At 51.6% G+C, this 19,328-nt stretch overlaps 2 non-coding genes across 2 annotated transcripts; both read left to right on the forward strand.

Moving 5' to 3' along the window:
- The first annotated feature begins 5,398 nt into the window (after positions 1-5,398).
- LOC137419714 (5S ribosomal RNA) lies at positions 5,399-5,518 on the forward strand. Its single transcript, XR_010983012.2, has one exon. It is a non-coding gene; the product is annotated as a 5S ribosomal RNA (ribosomal RNA).
- Positions 5,519-11,709: 6,191 nt separating this feature from the next.
- Positions 11,710-11,828, forward strand: LOC144890253 (5S ribosomal RNA). The gene has a single exon (XR_013622299.1). It is a non-coding gene; the product is annotated as a 5S ribosomal RNA (ribosomal RNA).
- The last annotated feature ends 7,500 nt before the right edge of the window (positions 11,829-19,328 follow it).

Here is a 19,328-nt window from a genome sequence, read left to right on the forward strand (position 1 = left end):
CTGGACACCATGCCACCCTGCAGTCTTATAGGCTTTTTTTCCTCCTCCTGGACACCATGCCACCCTGCAGTCTTGTGGGCTTTTTTTCCTCCTCCTGGGCACCATACCACCCTGCACTCTTGTCAGCTATTTTTCCTCCTCCTGGAGACGATACCACCCTGCACTCTTGTTGGCTTTTTGTCCTCCTCCTGGACACCATACCACCCTGCAATCCTGTGGGCTTTTTTTCTTCCTCCTGGACACCATACCACCCTGCAGTCTTGTTGGCTTTTTTTTCCTCCTCCTTGACACCATTCCACTCTACAGTCTTGTAGGATTTTTTTCCTCCTCCTTGACACCATGCCATCCTGCAGTCTTGTAGGCTTTTTTTCCTCCTCCTGGACACCATGCCACCCTGCAGTCTTGTGGGCTTTTTTTCCTCCTCCTGGACACCATACCACCCTGCAGTCTTGTGGGCTTTTTGTCCTCCTCCTGGACACCATACCACACTGCAGTCTTGTGGGCTTTTTTTCTTCCTCCTGGACACCATACCACCCTGCAGTCTTGTTGGCTTTTTTTTCCTCCTCCTTGACACCATTCCACTCTACAGTCTTGTAGGATTTTTTTCCTCCTCCTTGACACCATGCCATCCTGCAGTCTTGTAGGCTTTTTTTCCTCCTCCTGGACACCATGCCACCCTGCAGTCTTGTGGGCTTTTTTCCTACTCCTGGACACCATGCCACTCTGCAGTCTTGTAGGCTTTTTTTCCTCCGAATGGACACCATACCACCCTGCAGTCTTGTGGGCTTTTTTCCCTCCTCCTGGACACCATGCCACCCTGCAGTCTTGGAGGCTTTTTTTCCTCCTCCTGGACACCATGCCACCCTGCTGTCTTGTAGGCTTTTTCCTCCTCCTTGACACCATGCCACCCTGCAGCCTTGTTGGCTTTTTTTTTTCTCCTCCTGGACACCATACCACCCTGCAGTCTTGTCGGCTTTTTTTCCTCCTCCTGGACACCATACCACCCTGCACTCTTGTCAGCTATTTTTCCTCCTCCTGGAGACGATACCACCCTGCACTCTTGTTGGCTTTTTGTCCTCCTCCTGGACACCATACCACCATGCAGTCTTGTGGGCTTTTTTTCTTCCTCCTGGACACCATACCACCCTGCAGTCTTGTTGGCTTTTTTTTCCTCCTCCTTGACACCATTCCACTCTACAGTCTTGTAGGATTTTTTTCCTCCTCCTTGACACCATGCCACCCTGCAGTCTTGTGGGCTTTTTTTCCTCCTCCTGGACACCATACCACCCTGCAGTCTTGGAGGCTTTTTTTCCTCCTCCTCGACACCATGCCACCCTGCAGTCTTGTAGGCTTTTTTTCCCCCTCCTGGACACCATGCCACCCTGCTGTCTTGTAGGCTTTTTTTCCTCCTCCTTGACACCATACCACCCTGCAGCCTTGTTGGCTTTTTTTTCCTCCTCCTGGACACCATGCCACCCTGCAGTCTTGGAGGCTTTTTTTCCTCCTCCTGGACACCATGCCACTCTGCAGTCTTGTAGGCTTTTTTTCCTCCGACTGGACACCATACCATCCTGCAGTCTTGTGGGCTTTTTTCCCTCCTCCTGGACACCATGCCACCCTGCTGTCTTGGAAGCTTTTTTTCCTCCTCCTCGACACCATGCCACCCTGCAGTCTTGTCGGCTTTTTTTCCTCCGACTGGACACCATACCACCCTACAGTCTTGTAGGATTTTTTTCCTCCTCCTTGACACCATGCCATCCTGCAGTCTTGTAGGCTTTTTTTCCTCCTCCTGGACACCATGCCACCCTGCAGTCTTGTGGGCTTTTTTTCCTCCTCCTGGACACCATACCACCCTGCAGTCTTGGAGGCTTTTTTTCCTCCTCCTCGACACCATGCCACCCTGCAGTCTTGTAGGCTTTTTTTCCCCCTCCTGGACACCATGCCACCCTGCTGTCTTGTAGGCTTTTTTTCCTCCTCCTTGACACCATACCACCCTGCAGCCTTGTTGGCTTTTTTTTCCTCCTCCTGGACACCATGCCACCCTGCAGTCTTGGAGGCTTTTTTTCCTCCTCCTGGACACCATACCATCCTGCAGTCTTGTGGGCTTTTTTCCCTCCTCCTGGACACCATGCCACCCTGCTGTCTTGGAAGCTTTTTTTCCTCCTCCTCGACACCATGCCACCCTGCAGTCTTGTCGGCTTTTTTTCCTCCGACTGGACACCATACCACCCTACAGGCTTGTTGGCTTTTTTTCCTCCTGCTGGACACCATACCACCCTGCAGTCTTGTGGGCTTTTTTTTCCTACTCCTGGACACCATACCACCCTGCAGTCTTGTAGGCTTTTTTTCCTCCTCCTGGACACCATGCCACCCTGCAGTCTTGGAGGCTTTTTTTCCTCCTCCTGGACACCATGCCACCCTGCAGTCTTGGAGGCTTTTTTTCCTCCTCCTGGACACCATGCCACTCTGCAGTCTTGGAGGCTTTTTTTCCTCCGACTGGACACCATACCATCCTGCAGTCTTGTGGGCTTTTTTCCCTCCTCCTGGACACCATGCCACCCTGCTGTCTTGGAGGCTTTTTTTCCTCCTCCTCGACACCATACCACCCTGCAGTCTTGTCGGCTTTTTTTCCTCCGACTGGACACCATACCACCCTGCAGGCTTGTTGGCTTTTTTTCCTCCTCCTGGACACCATACCACCCTGCAGTCTTGTGGGCTTTTTTTTCCTACTCCTGGACACCATACCACCCTGCAGTCTTGTAGGCTTTTTTTCCTCCTCCTGGACACCATGCCACCCTGCAGTCTTGGAGGCTTTTTTTCCTCCTCCTGGACACCATGCCACTCTGCAGTCTTGTAGGCTTTTTTTCCTCCTCCTGGACACCATACCACCCTGCAGTCTTGGAGGCTTTTTTTCCTCCTCCTGGACACCATGCCACTCCGCAGTCTTGTAGGCTTTTTTTCCTCCGACTGGACACCATACCACCCTGCAGTCTTGTGGGCTTTTTTCCCTCCTACTGGACACCTCTCCACCCTGCAGTCTTGTCGGCTTTTTTTCCTCCTCCTGGACTCCATGCCACCCTACAGTCTTGTGGGCTTTCTTTCCTCCTCCTGGACACCATACCCCCCAGCAGTCTTGTGGGCGTTTTTTTCCTCCTCCTGGACACCATACCACCCTGCAGTCTTGTAGGCTTTTTTTCCTCCTCCTGCACACCATACCACCCTGCAGTCTTGTAGGCTTTTTTTTCCATCTCCTGGACCCCATGCCACCATGCAGTCTTGAAGGCTTTTTTTCCTCCTCCTGGGCACCATACCACCCTGCTCTCTTGTCAGCTATTTTTCCTCCTCCTGGAGACGATAGCACCCTGCACTCTTGTTGGCTTTTTGTCCTCCTCCTGGACACCATACCACCCTGCAGTCTTGTGGGCTTTTTTTCCTCCTCCTGGACACCATACCACCCTGCAGTCTTGTACGCTTTTTTTCCTCCTCCTGGACACCAAACCACCCTGCAGTCTTGTGGGCTTTTTTCCTCCTCCTGGACACCATACCACCCTGCAGTCTTGAAGGCTTTTTTCCCCCTCCTGGGCACCATACCACCCTGCAGTCTTGTGGGCTTTTTTTCTTCCTCCTGGACACCATACCACCCTGCAGTCTTGTCGGCTTTTTTCCTCCTCCTGGACACCATACCACCCTGCAGTCTTGTAGGCTTTTTTTCCTCCTCTTGGACACCATACCACCCTGCACTCTTGTAGGCTTGTTTTTCCTCCTCTTGGACACCATACCACCCTGCACTCTTGTAGGCTTTTTTTCCTCCTCTTGGACACCATACCACCCTGCAGTCTTGTAGGCTTTTTTTTCTCCTACAGGGGGAGGGAGTGTTGTTGGCTTTTTTTTCTCCTGCAGGGGGAGTGTTGTCGGCATTTTTTTCTCCTGCAGGTGGAGTGTTGTTGGCTTTTTTTTTCTCCTGCAGGGGGAGTGTTGTCGACTTTTTTTTCTCCTGCAGGGGGAGTGCTGTTGGCTTTTTTTTTCTCCTGCAGGGGGAGTGTTGTAGGCTTTTTTTCTCCTGCAGGCAGGGTGTTGTTGGCTATTTTTTTCTCCTGCAGGGGGAGTGTTGTAGGCTTTTTTTCTCCTGCAGGCAGAGTGTTGTTGGCTTTTTTTCCTCCTCCAGGGGGAGTGCTGTTGGCTTTTTTTTTCTCCTGCAGGGGGACTCTTGCAGGCTTTTTTTCTCCTGCAGGGGGAGGGAGTGTTGCAGGGTTTTTTTTCTCCTGCAGGGGGAGAGTTGTAAGATTTTTTTCTCCTGCAGGGGGAGTCTTGGAGGCTTTTTTTCTCCTGCAGGGGGAGGGAGTGTTGTAGGGTTTTTTTTCTCCTGCAGGGGGAGCGTTGTAAGTTTTTTTTTCTCCTGCAGGGAGAGTGATGTTGGCTTTTTTTTCTCCTGCAGGGGGAGGGTTGTTTTGATTGTCTGCGATTTGTGCTGTCTGACACGCTCGCTGGTATGTTCGTTTTTGCCGCACTACTCCTCGCCTTCAACTACAACTACCACTACTACGAGCCTTCAATTACTCCTAACGACCACGAGTACTTCCACCACCCCTATTGGCCTACTACGATTACAACGAGCCCACTTTTATCAGTACCGCCACTGCGACTACGACTACGACTACTAGCTGACTACTACCACTCCCACAAGCCGAATAAAAACCACTCGTACTACTGCCACCACTACCATTACCGATAAGGAATTGGAAAGAATGCGAGGGTTCTCCATTGAAAAAGAAGATCGTGATGGAAAGAAAAGTTTCAAATGGAAATTAAAAGTAAACTCGAACGGCACTCAGAAGAGAGCATACCTCCACCAGGTGCGCTGGTCACGTTTTGTATTCCAGAGTTCCCCTTAACTACCATAACTTTTTGAGATATCCTGCCAGAGGCTATATTGTTTGGCCCGATGGTGAAGAATCACTTTAAAATTCTACGAGATGGGTCCGGATCCAGATCTTCACCAAAATTGAATCGATTCTTCCTTGTCACACACACAACCTCTCCACCAAGCTTCGTCCAAATCCGTCCATAACGTTTTGAGATATCCTGCTGGATGTATCGTTTTTGGCCCTGTCTCCCAATGGTGAAGAATCATTTTAAAGAATTGTCGGAGCCGGATCCGATTCCAGATCTTCACCAAAATCGAATCATTTCGTCTTTGTCACACACGCCACATCTCTGCCGAATTTAGTCCGAATCCGTCTACAACCTTTTGAGATATCCTGTTCACAAACGGACAGACAGACAAACAGACAGGGGTAAAAAACATAACCTCCATCCACCGTTGGTGGCAGAAAATACGAAACTCTCACTTGGGAAACATTTTCGGTCCTTCAAGTATTTCCAAAGAGAATCAGTTATTGCCTACGACCATACCACCCTGAATACGCCCGATCTCGTCCGATCTCGGAAGCTAAGCAGGTTCGGGCCCGGTTAGTACCTGGATGGAGAGACCGCCTGGGAACCCCGGGTGTTGTTGGCTATTTTTTCTCCTGCAGGGGGAGTCTGGGTCGGCTTTTTTTCCTCCGACTGGACACCATACCACCCTGCAGGCTTGTAGGCTTTTTTCCCTCCTCCTGGACACCATGCCATCCTGCAGTCTTGTGGGCTTTTTTTCCTCCTCCTGGACACCATGCCACCCTGCAGTCTTGGAGGCTTTTTTTCCTCCTCCTGGACACCATGCCACTCTGCAGTCTTGTCGGCTTTTCTTCCTCCGACTGGACACCATACCACCCTGCAGTCTTGTGCGCTTTTTTCCCTCCTCCTGGGCACCATACCACCCTGCAGTCTTGTGGGCTTTTTTTCCTCCTCCTGGACACCATACCACCCTGCAGTCTTGTAGGCTTTTTTTCCTCCTCCTGGACACAATGCCACCCTGCTGTCTTGGAGGCTTTTTTTCCTCCTCCTTGACACCATACCACCCTGCAGCCTTGTTGGCTTTTTTTTCCTCCTCCTGGACACCATACCACCCTGCAGTCTTGTAGGCTTTTTTTCCTCCTCCTGGACACCATGCCACCCTGCAGTCTTGGAGGCTTTTTTTCCTCCTCCTGGACACCATGCCACTCTGCAGTCTTGTAGGCTTTTTTTCCTCCGACTGGACACCATACCATCCTGCAGTCTTGTGGGCTTTTTTCCCTCCTCCTGGACACCATGCCACCCTGCTGTCTTGGGGCCTTTTTTTCCTCCTCCTCGACACCATGCCACCCTGCAGTCTTGTCGGCTTTTTTTCCTCCGACTGGACACCATACCACCCTGCAGGCTTGTGGGATTTTTTTCCTCCTCCTGGACACCATACCACCCTGCAGTCTTGTGGGCTTTTTTTTCCTACTCCTGGACACCATACCACCCTGCAGTCTTGTAGGCTTTTTTCCATCTCCTGGACACCATGCCACCCTGCAGTCTTATAGGCTTTTTTTCCTCCTCCTGGACACCATGCCACCCTGCAGTCTTGTGGGCTTTTTTTCCTCCTCCTGGGCACCATACCACCCTGCACTCTTGTCAGCTATTTTTCCTCCTCCTGGAGACGATACCACCCTGCACTCTTGTTGGCTTTTTGTCCTCCTCCTGGACACCATACCAACCTGCAATCCTGTGGGCTTTTTTTCTTCCTCCTGGACACCATACCACCCTGCAGTCTTGTTGGCTTTTTTTTCCTCCTCCTTGACACCATTCCACTCTACAGTCTTGTAGGATTTTTTTCCTCCTCCTTGACACCATGCCATCCTGCAGTCTTGTAGGCTTTTTTTCCTCCTCCTGGACACCATGCCACCCTGCAGTCTTGTGGGCTTTTTTTCCTCCTCCTGGACACCATACCACCCTGCAGTCTTGTGGGCTTTTTTGTCCTCCTCCTGGACACCATACCACCCTGCAGTCTTGTGGGCTTTTTTTCTTCCTCCTGGACACCATACCACCCTGCAGTCTTGTTGGCTTTTTTTTCCTCCTCCTTGACACCATTCCACTCTACAGTCTTGTAGGATTTTTTTCCTCCTCCTTGACACCATGCCATCCTGCAGTCTTGTAGGCTTTTTTTCCTCCTCCTGGACACCATGCCACCCTGCAGTCTTGTGGGCTTTTTTTCCTACTCCTGGACACCATGCCACTCTGCAGTCTTGTCGGCTTTTTTTCCTCCGAATGGACACCATACCACCCTGCAGTCTTGTGGGCTTTTTTCCCTCCTCCTGGACACCATGCCACCCTGCAGTCTTGGAGGCTTTTTTTCCTCCTCCTGGACACCATGCCACCCTGCTGTCTTGTAGGCTTTTTCCTCCTCCTTGACACCATGCCACCCTGCAGCCTTGTTGGCTTTTTTTTTTCTCCTCCTGGACACCATACCACCCTGCAGTCTTGTCGGCTTTTTTTCCTCCTCCTGGACACCATACCACCCTGCACTCTTGTCAGCTATTTTTCCTCCTCCTGGAGACGATACCACCCTGCACTCTTGTTGGCTTTTTGTCCTCCTCCTGGACACCATACCACCATGCAGTCTTGTGGGCTTTTTTTCTTCCTCCTGGACACCATACCACCCTGCAGTCTTGTTGGCTTTTTTTTCCTCCTCCTTGACACCATTCCACTCTACAGTCTTGTAGGATTTTTTTCCTCCTCCTTGACACCATGCCATCCTGCAGTCTTGTAGGCTTTTTTTCCTCCTCCTGGACACCATGCCACCCTGCAGTCTTGTGGGCTTTTTTTCCTCCTCCTGGACACCATACCACCCTGCAGTCTTGGAGGCTTTTTTCCCTCCTCCTCGACACCATGCCACCCTGCAGTCTTGTAGGCTTTTTTTCCCCCTCCTGGACACCATGCCACCCTGCTGTCTTGTAGGCTTTTTTTCCTCCTCCTTGACACCATACCACCCTGCAGCCTTGTTGGCTTTTTTTTCCTCCTCCTGGACACCATGCCACCCTGCAGTCTTGGAGGCTTTTTTTCCTCCTCCTGGACACCATGCCACTCTGCAGTCTTGTAGGCTTTTTTTCCTCCGACTGGACACCATACCATCCTGCAGTCTTGTGGGCTTTTTTCCCTCCTCCTGGACACCATGCCACCCTGCTGTCTTGGAAGCTTTTTTTCCTCCTCCTCGACACCATGCCACCCTGCAGTCTTGTCGGCTTTTTTTCCTCCGACTGGACACCATACCACCCTACAGTCTTGTAGGATTTTTTTCCTCCTCCTTGACACCATGCCATCCTGCAGTCTTGTAGGCTTTTTTTCCTCCTCCTGGACACCATGCCACCCTGCAGTCTTGTGGGCTTTTTTTCCTCCTCCTGGACACCATACCACCCTGCAGTCTTGGAGGCTTTTTTTCCTCCTCCTCGACACCATGCCACCCTGCAGCCTTGTTGGCTTTTTTTTTTCTCCTCCTGGACACCATACCACCCTGCAGTCTTGTCGGCTTTTTTTCCTCCTCCTGGACACCATACCACCCTGCACTCTTGTCAGCTATTTTTCCTCCTCCTGGAGACGATACCACCCTGCACTCTTGTTGGCTTTTTGTCCTCCTCCTGGACACCATACCACCATGCAGTCTTGTGGGCTTTTTTTCTTCCTCCTGGACACCATACCACCCTGCAGTCTTGTTGGCTTTTTTTTCCTCCTCCTTGACACCATTCCACTCTACAGTCTTGTAGGATTTTTTTCCTCCTCCTTGACACCATGCCATCCTGCAGTCTTGTAGGCTTTTTTTCCTCCGACTGGACACCATACCACCCTGCAGGCTTGTTGGCTTTTTTTCCTCCTCCTGGACACCATACCACCCTGCAGTCTTGTGGGCTTTTTTTTCCTACTCCTGGACACCATACCACCCTGCAGTCTTGTAGGCTTTTTTTCCTCCTCCTGGACACCATGCCACCCTGCAGTCTTGGAGGCTTTTTTTCCTCCTCCTGGACACCATGCCACCCTGCAGTCTTGGAGGCTTTTTTTCCTCCTCCTGGACACCATGCCACTCTGCAGTCTTGTAGGCTTTTTTTCCTCCGACTGGACACCATACCATCCTGCAGTCTTGTGGGCTTTTTTCCCTCCTCCTGGACACCATGCCACCCTGCTGTCTTGGAGGCTTTTTTTCCTCCTCCTCGACACCATGTCACCCTGCAGTCTTGTCGGCTTTTTTTCCTCCGACTGGACACCATACCACCCTGCAGGCTTGTTGGCTTTTTTTCCTCCTCCTGGACACCATACCACCCTGCAGTCTTGTGGGCTTTTTTTTCCTACTCCTGGACACCATACCACCCTGCAGTCTTGTAGGCTTTTTTTCCTCCTCCTGGACACCATGCCACCCTGCAGTCTTGGAGGCTTTTTTTCCTCCTCCTGGACACCATGCAACTCTGCAGTCTTGTAGGCTTTTTTTCCTCCTCCTGGACACCATACCACCCTGCAGTCTTGGAGGCTTTTTTTCCTCCTCCTGGACACCATGCCACTCTGCAGTCTTGAAGGCTTTTTTTCCTCCGACTGGACACCATACCACCCTGCAGTCTTGTGGGCTTTTTTCCCTCCTACTGGACACCTCTCCACCCTGCAGTCTTGTCGGCTTTTTTTCCTCCTCCTGGACTCCATGCCACCCTACAGTCTTGTGGGCTTTCTTTCCTCCTCCTGGACACCATACCCCCCAGCAGTCTTGTGGGCGTTTTTTTCCTCCTCCTGGACACCATACCACCCTGCAGTCTTGTAGGCTTTTTTTCCTCCTCCTGCACACCATACCACCCTGCAGTCTTGTAGGCTTTTTTTTCCATCTCCTGGACCCCATGCCACCATGCAGTCTTGAAGGCTTTTTTTCCTCCTCCTGGGCACCATACCACCCTGCTCTCTTGTCAGCTATTTTTCCTCCTCCTGGAGACGATAGCACCCTGCACTCTTGTTGGCTTTTTGTCCTCCTCCTGGACACCATACCACCCTGCAGTCTTGTGGGCTTTTTTTCCTCCTCCTGGACACCATACCACCCTGCAGTCTTGTACGCTTTTTTTCCTCCTCCTGGACACCAAACCACCCTGCAGTCTTGTGGGCTTTTTTCCTCCTCCTGGACACCATACCACCCTGCAGTCTTGAAGGCTTTTTTCCCCCTCCTGGACACCATACCACCCTGCAGTCTTGTGGGCTTTTTTTCTTCCTCCTGGACACCATACCACCCTGCAGTCTTGTCGGCTTTTTTCCTCCTCCTGGACACCATACCACCCTGCAGTCTTGTAGGCTTTTTTTCCTCCTCTTGGACACCATACCACCCTGCACTCTTGTAGGCTTGTTTTTCCTCCTCTTGGACACCATACCACCCTGCACTCTTGTAGGCTTTTTTTCCTCCTCTTGGACACCATACCACCCTGCAGTCTTGTAGGCTTTTTTTTCTCCTACAGGGGGAGGGAGTGTTGTTGGCTTTTTTTTCTCCTGCAGGGGGAGTGTTGTAGGCTTTTTTTCTCCTGCAGGCAGAGTGTTGTTGGCTTTTTTTCCTCCTCCAGGGGGAGTGCTGTTGGCTTTTTTTTTCTCCTGCAGGGGGAGTCTTGCAGGCTTTTTTTCTCCTGCAGGGGGAGGGAGTGTTGCAGGGTTTTTTTTTCTCCTGCAGGGGGAGAGTTGTAAGATTTTTTTCTCCTGCAGGGGGAGTCTTGGAGGCTTTTTTTCTCCTGCAGGGGGAGGGAGTGTTGTAGGGTTTTTTTTCTCCTGCAGGGGGAGTGTTGTAAGTTTTTTTTTCTCCTGCAGGGAGAGTGATGTTGGCTTTTTTTTCTCCTGCAGGGGGAGGGTTGTTTTGATTGTCTGTGATTTGTGCTGTCTGACACGCTCGCTGGTATGTTCGTTTTTGCCGCACTACTCCTCGCCTTCAACTACAACTACCACTACTACGAGCCTTCAACTACTCCTAACGACCACGAGTACTTCCACCACCCCTATTGGCCTACTACGATTACAACGAGCCCACTTTTATCAGTACCGCCACTGCGACTACGACTACGACTACTAGCTGACTACTACCACTCCCACAAGCCGAATAAAAACCACTCGTACAACTGCCACCACTACCATTACCGATAAGGAATTGGAAAGAATGCGAGGGTTCTCCATTGAAAAAGAAGATCGTGATGGAAAGAAAAGTTTCAAATGGAAATTAAAAGTAAACTCGAACGGCACTCAGAAGAGAGCATACCTCCACCAGGTGCGCTGGTCACGTTTTGTATTCCAGAGTTCCCCTTAACTACCATAACCTTTTGAGATATCCTGCCAGAGGCTATATTGTTTGGCCCGATGGTGAAGAATCACTTTAAAATTCTACGAGATGGGTCCGGATCCAGATCTTCACCAAAATTGAATCGATTCTTCCTTGTCACACACACAACCTCTCCACCAAGCTTCGTCCAAATCCGTCCATAACGTTTTGAGATATCCTGCTGGATGTATCGTTTTTGGCCCTGTCTCCCAATGGTGAAGAATCATTTTAAAGAATTGTCGGAGCCGGATCCGATTCCAGATCTTCACCAAAATCGAATCATTTCGTCTTTGTCACACACGCCACATCTCTGCCGAATTTAGTCCGAATCCGTCCACAACCTTTTGAGATATCCTGTTCACAAACGGACAGACAGACAAACAGACAGGGGTAAAAAACATAACCTCCATCCACCGTTGGTGACAGAAAATACGAAACTCTCACTTGGGAAACATTTTCGGTCCTTCAAGTATTTCCAAAGAGAATCAGTTATTGCCTACGACCATACCACCCTGAATACGCCCGATCTCGTCCGATCTCGGAAGCTAAGCAGGTTCGGGCCCGGTTAGTACCTGGATGGGAGACCGCCTGGGAACCCCGGGTGTTGTAGGCTTTTTTTTCTCCTGCAGGGGGAGTCTGGGTCGGCTTTTTTTCCTCCGACTGCACACCATACCACCCTGCAGGCTTGTAGGCTTTTTTCCCTCCTCCTGGACACCATGCCATCCTGCAGTCTTGTAGGCTTTTTTTCCTCCTCCTGGACACCATGCCACCCTGCAGTCTTGTGGGCTTTTTTTCCTCCTCCTGGACACCATACCACACTGCAGTCTTGTGGGCTTTTTTTCCTCTCCTGGACACCATACCACACTGCAGTCTTGTGGGCTTTTTTTCCTCCTCCTCGACACCATACCACCCTGCAGTCTTGGAGGCTTTTTTTCCTCCTCCTCGACACCATGCCACCCTGCAGTCTTGGAGGCTTTTTTTCCTCCTCCTCGACACCATGCCACCCTGCAGTCTTGTAGGCTTTTTTTCCTCCTCCTTGACACCATACCACCCTGCAGCCTTGTTGGCTTTTTTTTCCTCCTCCTGGACACCATACCACCCTGCAGTCTTGTAGGCTTTTTTTCCTCCTCCTGGACACCATGCCACCCTGCTGTCTTGGAGGCTTTTTTTCCTCCTCCTTGACACCATACCACCCTGCAGCCTTGTTGGCTTTTTTTTCCTCCTCCTGGACACCATACCACCCTGCAGTCTTGGAGGCTTTTTTTCCTCCTCCTGGACACCATGCCACCCTGCAGTCTTGTAGGCTTTTTTTCCTCCTCCTGGACACCATACCACCCTGCAGTCTTGTAGGCTTTTTTTCCATCTCCTGGACCCCATGCCACCCTGCAGTCTTATAGACTTTTTTTCCTCCTCCTGGACACCATGCCACCCTGCAGTCTTGGAGGCGTTTTTTCCTCCTTGACACCATACCACCCTGCAGTCTTGTGGGCTTTTTTTCCTCCTCCTGGGAACCATTCCACCCTGCACTCTTGTCAGCTATTTTTCCTCCTCCTGGACACCATGCCACCCTGCAGTCTTGGAGGCTTTTTTTCCTCCTCCTGGACACCATGCCACTCTGCAGTCTTGTAGGCTTTTCTTCCTCCGACTGGACACCATACCACCCTGCAGTCTTGTGCGCTTTTTTCCCTCCTCCTGGACACCATACCACCCTGCAGTCTTGTGGGCTTTTTTTCCTCCTCCTGGACACCATACCACCCTGCAGTCTTGGAGGCTTTTTTTCCTCCTCCTCGACACCATGCCACCCTGCAGTCTTGTAGGCTTTTTTTCCCCCTCCTGGACACCATGCCACCCTGCTGTCTTGTAGGCTTTTTTTTCCTCCTCCTGGACACAATGCCACCCTGCTGTCTTGGAGGCTTTTTTTCCTCCTCCTTGACACCATACCACCCTGCAGCCTTGTTGGCTTTTTTTTCCTCCTCCTGGACACCATACCACCCTGCAGTCTTGTAGGCTTTTTTTCCTCCTCCTGGACACCATGCCACCCTGCAGTCTTGGAGGCTTTTTTTCCTCCTCCTGGACACCATGCCACTCTGCAGTCTTGTAGGCTTTTTTTCCTCCGACTGGACACCATACCATCCTGCAGTCTTGTGGGCTTTTTTCCCTCCTCCTGGACACCATGCCACCCTGCTGTCTTGGAGGCTTTTTTTCCTCCTCCTCGACACCATGCCACCCTGCAGTCTTGTCGGCTTTTTTTCCTCCGACTGGACACCATACCACCCTGCAGGCTTGTGGGCTTTTTTTCCTCCTCCTGGACACCATACCACCCTGCAGTCTTGTGGGCTTTTTTTTCCTACTCCTGGACACCATACCACCCTGCAGTCTTGTAGGCTTTTTTCCATCTCCTGGACACCATGCCACCCTGCAGTCTTATAGGCTTTTTTTCCTCCTCCTGGACACCATGCCACCCTGCAGTCTTGTGGGCTTTTTTTCCTCCTCCTGGGCACCATACCACCCTGCACTCTTGTCAGCTATTTTTCCTCCTCCTGGAGACGATACCACCCTGCACTCTTGTTGGCTTTTTGTCCTCCTCCTGGACACCATGCCACCCTGCAGTCTTGGAGGCTTTTTTTCCTCCTCCTGGACACCATGCCACTCTGCAGTCTTGTAGGCTTTTTTTCCTCCGACTGGACACCATACCACCCTGCAGGCTTGTAGGCTTTTTTCCCTCCTCCTGGACACCATGCCATCCTGCAGTCTTGTAGGCTTTTTTTCCTCCTCCTGGACACCATGCCACCCTGCAGTCTTGTGGGCTTTTTTTCCTCCTCCTGGACACCATACCACACTGCAGTCTTGTGGGCTTTTTTTCCTCTCCTGGACACCATACCACCCTGCAGTCTTGGAGGCTTTTTTTCCTCCTCCTCCACACCATGCCACCCTGCAGTCTTGGAGGCTTTTTTTCCTCCTCCTCGACACCATGCCACCCTGCAGTCTTGTAGGCTTTTTTTCCTCCTCCTTGACACCATACCACCCTGCAGCCTTGTTGGCTTTTTTTTCCTCCTCCTGGACACCATACCACCCTGCAGTCTTGTAGGCTTTTTTTCCTCCTCCTGGACACCATGCCACCCTGCTGTCTTGGAGGCTTTTTTTCCTCCTCCTTGACACCATACCACCCTGCAGCCTTGTTGGCTTTTTTTTCCTCCTCCTGGACACCATACCACCCTGCAGTCTTGGAGGCTTTTTTCCTCCTCCTGGACACCATGCCACCCTGCAGTCTTGTAGGCTTTTTTTCCTCCTCCTGGACACCATACCACCCTGCAGTCTTGTAGGCTTTTTTTCCATCTCCTGGACCCCATGCCACCCTGCAGTCTTATAGACTTTTTTTCCTCCTCCTGGACACCATGCCACCCTGCAGTCTTGGAGGCGTTTTTTCCTCCTTGACACCATACCACCCTGCAGTCTTGTGGGCTTTTTTTCCTCCTCCTGGGAACCATTCCACCCTGCACTCTTGTCAGCTATTTTTCCTCCTCCTGGACACCATGCCACCCTGCAGTCTTGGAGGCTTTTTTTCCTCCTCCTGGACACCATGCCACTCTGCAGTCTTGTAGGCTTTTCTTCCTCCGACTGGACACCATACCACCCTGCAGTCTTGTGCGCTTTTTTCCCTCCTCCTGGACACCATACCACCCTGCAGTCTTGTGGGCTTTTTTTCCTCCTCCTGGACACCATACCACCCTGCAGTCTTGGAGGCTTTTTTTCCTCCTCCTCGACACCATGCCACCCTGCAGTCTTGTAGGCTTTTTTTCCCCCTCCTGGACACCATGCCACCCTGCTGTCTTGTAGGCTTTTTTTTCCTCCTCCTGGACACAATGCCACCCTGCTGTCTTGGAGGCTTTTTTTCCTCCTCCTTGACACCATACCACCCTGCAGCCTTGTTGGCTTTTTTTTCCTCCTCCTGGACACCATACCACCCTGCAGTCTTGTAGGCTTTTTTTCCTCCTCCTGGACACCATGCCACCCTGCAGTCTTGGAGGCTTTTTTTCCTCCTCCTGGACACCATGCCACTCTGCAGTCTTGTAGGCTTTTTTTCCTCCGACTGGACACCATACCATCCTGCAGTCTTGTGGGCTTTTTTCCCTCCTCCTGGACACCATGCCACCCTGCTGTCTTGGAGGCTTTTTTTCCTCCTCCTCGACACCATGCCACCCTGCAGTCTTGTCGGCTTTTTTTCCTCCGACTGGACACCATACCACCCTGCAGGCTTGTGGGCTTTTTTTCCTCCTCCTGGACACCATACCACCCTGCAGTCTTGTGGGCTTTTTTTTCCTACTCCTGGACACCATACCACCCTGCAGTCTTGTAGGCTTTTTTCCATCTCCTGGACACCATGCCACCCTGCAGTCTTATAGGCTTTTTTTCCTCCTCCTGGACACCATGCCACCCTGCAGTCTTGTGGGCTTTTTTTCCTCCTCCTGGGCACCATACCACCCTGCACTCTTGTCAGCTATTTTTCCTCCTCCTGGAGACGATACCACCCTGCACTCTTGTTGGCTTTTTGTCCTCCTCCTGGACACCATGCCACCCTGCAGTCTTGGAGGCTTTTTTTCCTCCTCCTGGACACCATGCCACTCTGCAGTCTTGTAGGCTTTTTTTCCTCCGACTGGACACCATACCACCCTGCAGGCTTGTAGGCTTTTTTCCCTCCTCCTGGACACCATGCCATCCTGCAGTCTTGTAGGCTTTTTTTCCTCCTCCTGGACACCATGCCACCCTGCAGTCTTGTGGGCTTTTTTTCCTCCTCCTGGACACCATACCACACTGCAGTCTTGTGGGCTTTTTTTCCTCTCCTGGACACCATACCACCCTGCAGTCTTGGAGGCTTTTTTTCCTCCTCCTCCACACCATGCCACCCTGCAGTCTTGGAGGCTTTTTTTCCTCCTCCTCGACACCATGCCACCCTGCAGTCTTGTAGGCTTTTTTTCCTCCTCCTTGACACCATACCACCCTGCAGCCTTGTTGGCTTTTTTTTCCTCCTCCTGGACACCATACCACCCTGCAGTCTTGTAGGCTTTTTTTCCTCCTCCTGGACACCATGCCACCCTGCTGTCTTGGAGGCTTTTTTTCCTCCTCCTTGACACCATACCACCCTGCAGCCTTGTTGGCTTTTTTTTCCTCCTCCTGGACACCATACCACCCTGCAGTCTTGGAGGCTTTTTTCCTCCTCCTGGACACCATGCCACCCTGCAGTCTTGTAGGCTTTTTTTCCTCCTCCTGGACACCATACCACCCTGCAGTCTTGTAGGCTTTTTTTCCATCTCCTGGACCCCATGCCACCCTGCAGTCTTATAGACTTTTTTTCCTCCTCCTGGACACCATGCCACCCTGCAGTCTTGGAGGCGTTTTTTCCTCCTTGACACCATACCACCCTGCAGTCTTGTGGGCTTTTTTTCCTCCTCCTGGGAACCATTCCACCCTGCACTCTTGTCAGCTATTTTTCCTCCTCCTGGACACCATGCCACCCTGCAGTCTTGGAGGCTTTTTTTCCTCCTCCTGGACACCATGCCACTCTGCAGTCTTGTAGGCTTTTCTTCCTCCGACTGGACACCATACCACCCTGCAGTCTTGTGCGCTTTTTTCCCTCCTCCTGGACACCATACCACCCTGCAGTCTTGTGGGCTTTTTTTCCTCCTCCTGGACACCATACCACCCTGCAGTCTTGGAGGCTTTTTTTCCTCCTCCTCGACACCATGCCACCCTGCAGTCTTGTAGGCTTTTTTTCCCCCTCCTGGACACCATGCCACCCTGCTGTCTTGTAGGCTTTTTTTTCCTCCTCCTGGACACAATGCCACCCTGCTGTCTTGGAGGCTTTTTTTCCTCCTCCTTGACACCATACCACCCTGCAGCCTTGTTGGCTTTTTTTTCCTCCTCCTGGACACCATACCACCCTGCAGTCTTGTAGGCTTTTTTTCCTCCTCCTGGACACCATGCCACCCTGCAGTCTTGGAGGCTTTTTTTCCTCCTCCTGGACACCATGCCACTCTGCAGTCTTGTAGGCTTTTTTTCCTCCGACTGGACACCATACCATCCTGCAGTCTTGTGGGCTTTTTTCCCTCCTCCTGGACACCATGCCACCCTGCTGTCTTGGAGGCTTTTTTTCCTCCTCCTCGACACCATGCCACCCTGCAGTCTTGTCGGCTTTTTTTCCTCCGACTGGACACCATACCACCCTGCAGGCTTGTGGGCTTTTTTTCCTCCTCCTGGACACCATACCACCCTGCAGTCTTGTGGGCTTTTTTTTCCTACTCCTGGACACCATACCACCCTGCAGTCTTGTAGGCTTTTTTCCATCTCCTGGACACCATGCCACCCTGCAGTCTTATAGGCTTTTTTTCCTCCTCCTGGACACCATGCCACCCTGCAGTCTTGTGGGCTTTTTTTCCTCCTCCTGGGCACCATACCACCCTGCACTCTTGTCAGCTATTTTTCCTCCTCCTGGAGACGATACCACCCTGCACTCTTGTTGGCTTTTTGTCCTCCTCCTGGACACCATGCCACCCTGCAGTCTTGGAGGCTTTTTTTTCCTCCTCCTGGACACCATGCCACTCTGCAGTCTTGTAGGCTTTTTTTCCTCCGACTGGACACCATACCACCCTGCAGGCTTGTAGGCTTTTTTCCCTCCTCCTGGACACCATGCCATCCTGCAGTCTTGTAGGCTTTTTTTCCTCCTCCTGGACACCATGCCACCCTGCAGTCTTGTGGGCTTTTTTTCCTCCTCCTGGACACCATACCACACTGCAGTCTTGTGGGCTTTTTTTCCTCTCCTGGACACCATACCACCCTGCAGTCTTGGAGGCTTTTTTTCCTCCTCCTCCACACCATGCCACCCTGCAGTCTTGGAGGCTTTTTTTCCTCCTCCTCGACACCATGCCACCCTGCAGTCTTGTAGGCTTTTTTTCCTCCTCCTTGACACCATACCACCCTGCAGCCTTGTTGGCTTTTTTTTCCTCCTCCTGGACACCATACCACCCTGCAGTCTTGTAGGCTTTTTTTCCTCCTCCTGGACACCATGCCACCCTGCTGTCTTGGAGGCTTTTTTTCCTCCTCCTTGACACCATACCACCCTGCAGCCTTGTTGGCTTTTTTTTCCTCCTCCTGGACACCATACCACCCTGCAGTCTTGGAGGCTTTTTTCCTCCTCCTGGACACCATGCCACCCTGCAGTCTTGTAGGCTTTTTTTCCTCCTCCTGGACACCATACCACCCTGCAGTCTTGTAGGCTTTTTTTCCATCTCCTGGACCCCATGCCACCCTGCAGTCTTATAGACTTTTTTTCCTCCTCCTGGACACCATGCCACCCTGCAGTCTTGGAGGCGTTTTTTCCTCCTTGACACCATACCACCCTGCAGTCTTGTGGGCTTTTTTTCCTCCTCCTGGGCACCATTCCACCCTGCACTCTTGTCAGCTATTTTTCCTCCTCCTGGACACCATGCCACTCTGCAGTCTTGTAGGCTTTTATTCCTCCGACTGGACACCATACCACCCTGCAGTCTTGTGCGCTTTTTTCCCTCCTCCTGGACACCATACCACCCTGCAGTCTTGTGGGCTTTTTTTCCTCCTCCTGGACACCATACCACCCTGCAGTCTTGGAGGCTTTTTTTCCTCCTCCTCGACACCATGCCACCCTGCAGTCTTGTAGGCTTTTTTTCCCCCTCCTGGACACCATGCCACCCTGCTGTCTTGTAGGCTTTTTTTTCCTCCTCCTGGACACAATGCCACCCTGCTGTCTTGGAGGCTTTTTTTCCTCCTCCTTGACACCATACCACCCTGCAGCCTTGTTGGCTTTTTTTTCCTCCTCCTGGACACCATACCACCCTGCAGTCTTGTAGGCTTTTTTTCCTCCTCCTGGACACCATGCCACCCTGCAGTCTTGGAGGCTTTTTTTCCTCCTCCTGGACACCATGCCACTCTGCAGTCTTGTAGGCTTTTTTTCCTCCGACTGGACACCATACCATCCTGCAGTCTTGTGGGCTTTTTTCCCTCCTCCTGGACACCATGCCACCCTGCAGCCTTGTTGGCTTTTTTTTCCTCCTCCTGGACACCATACCACCCTGCAGTCTTG

The sequence above is a fragment of the Myxine glutinosa genome, chromosome 1 (assembly GCF_964187855.1).
Source record: "Myxine glutinosa chromosome 1, kmMyxGlut1.1, whole genome shotgun sequence".
Taxonomy (NCBI): domain Eukaryota; kingdom Metazoa; phylum Chordata; class Myxini; order Myxiniformes; family Myxinidae; genus Myxine; species Myxine glutinosa.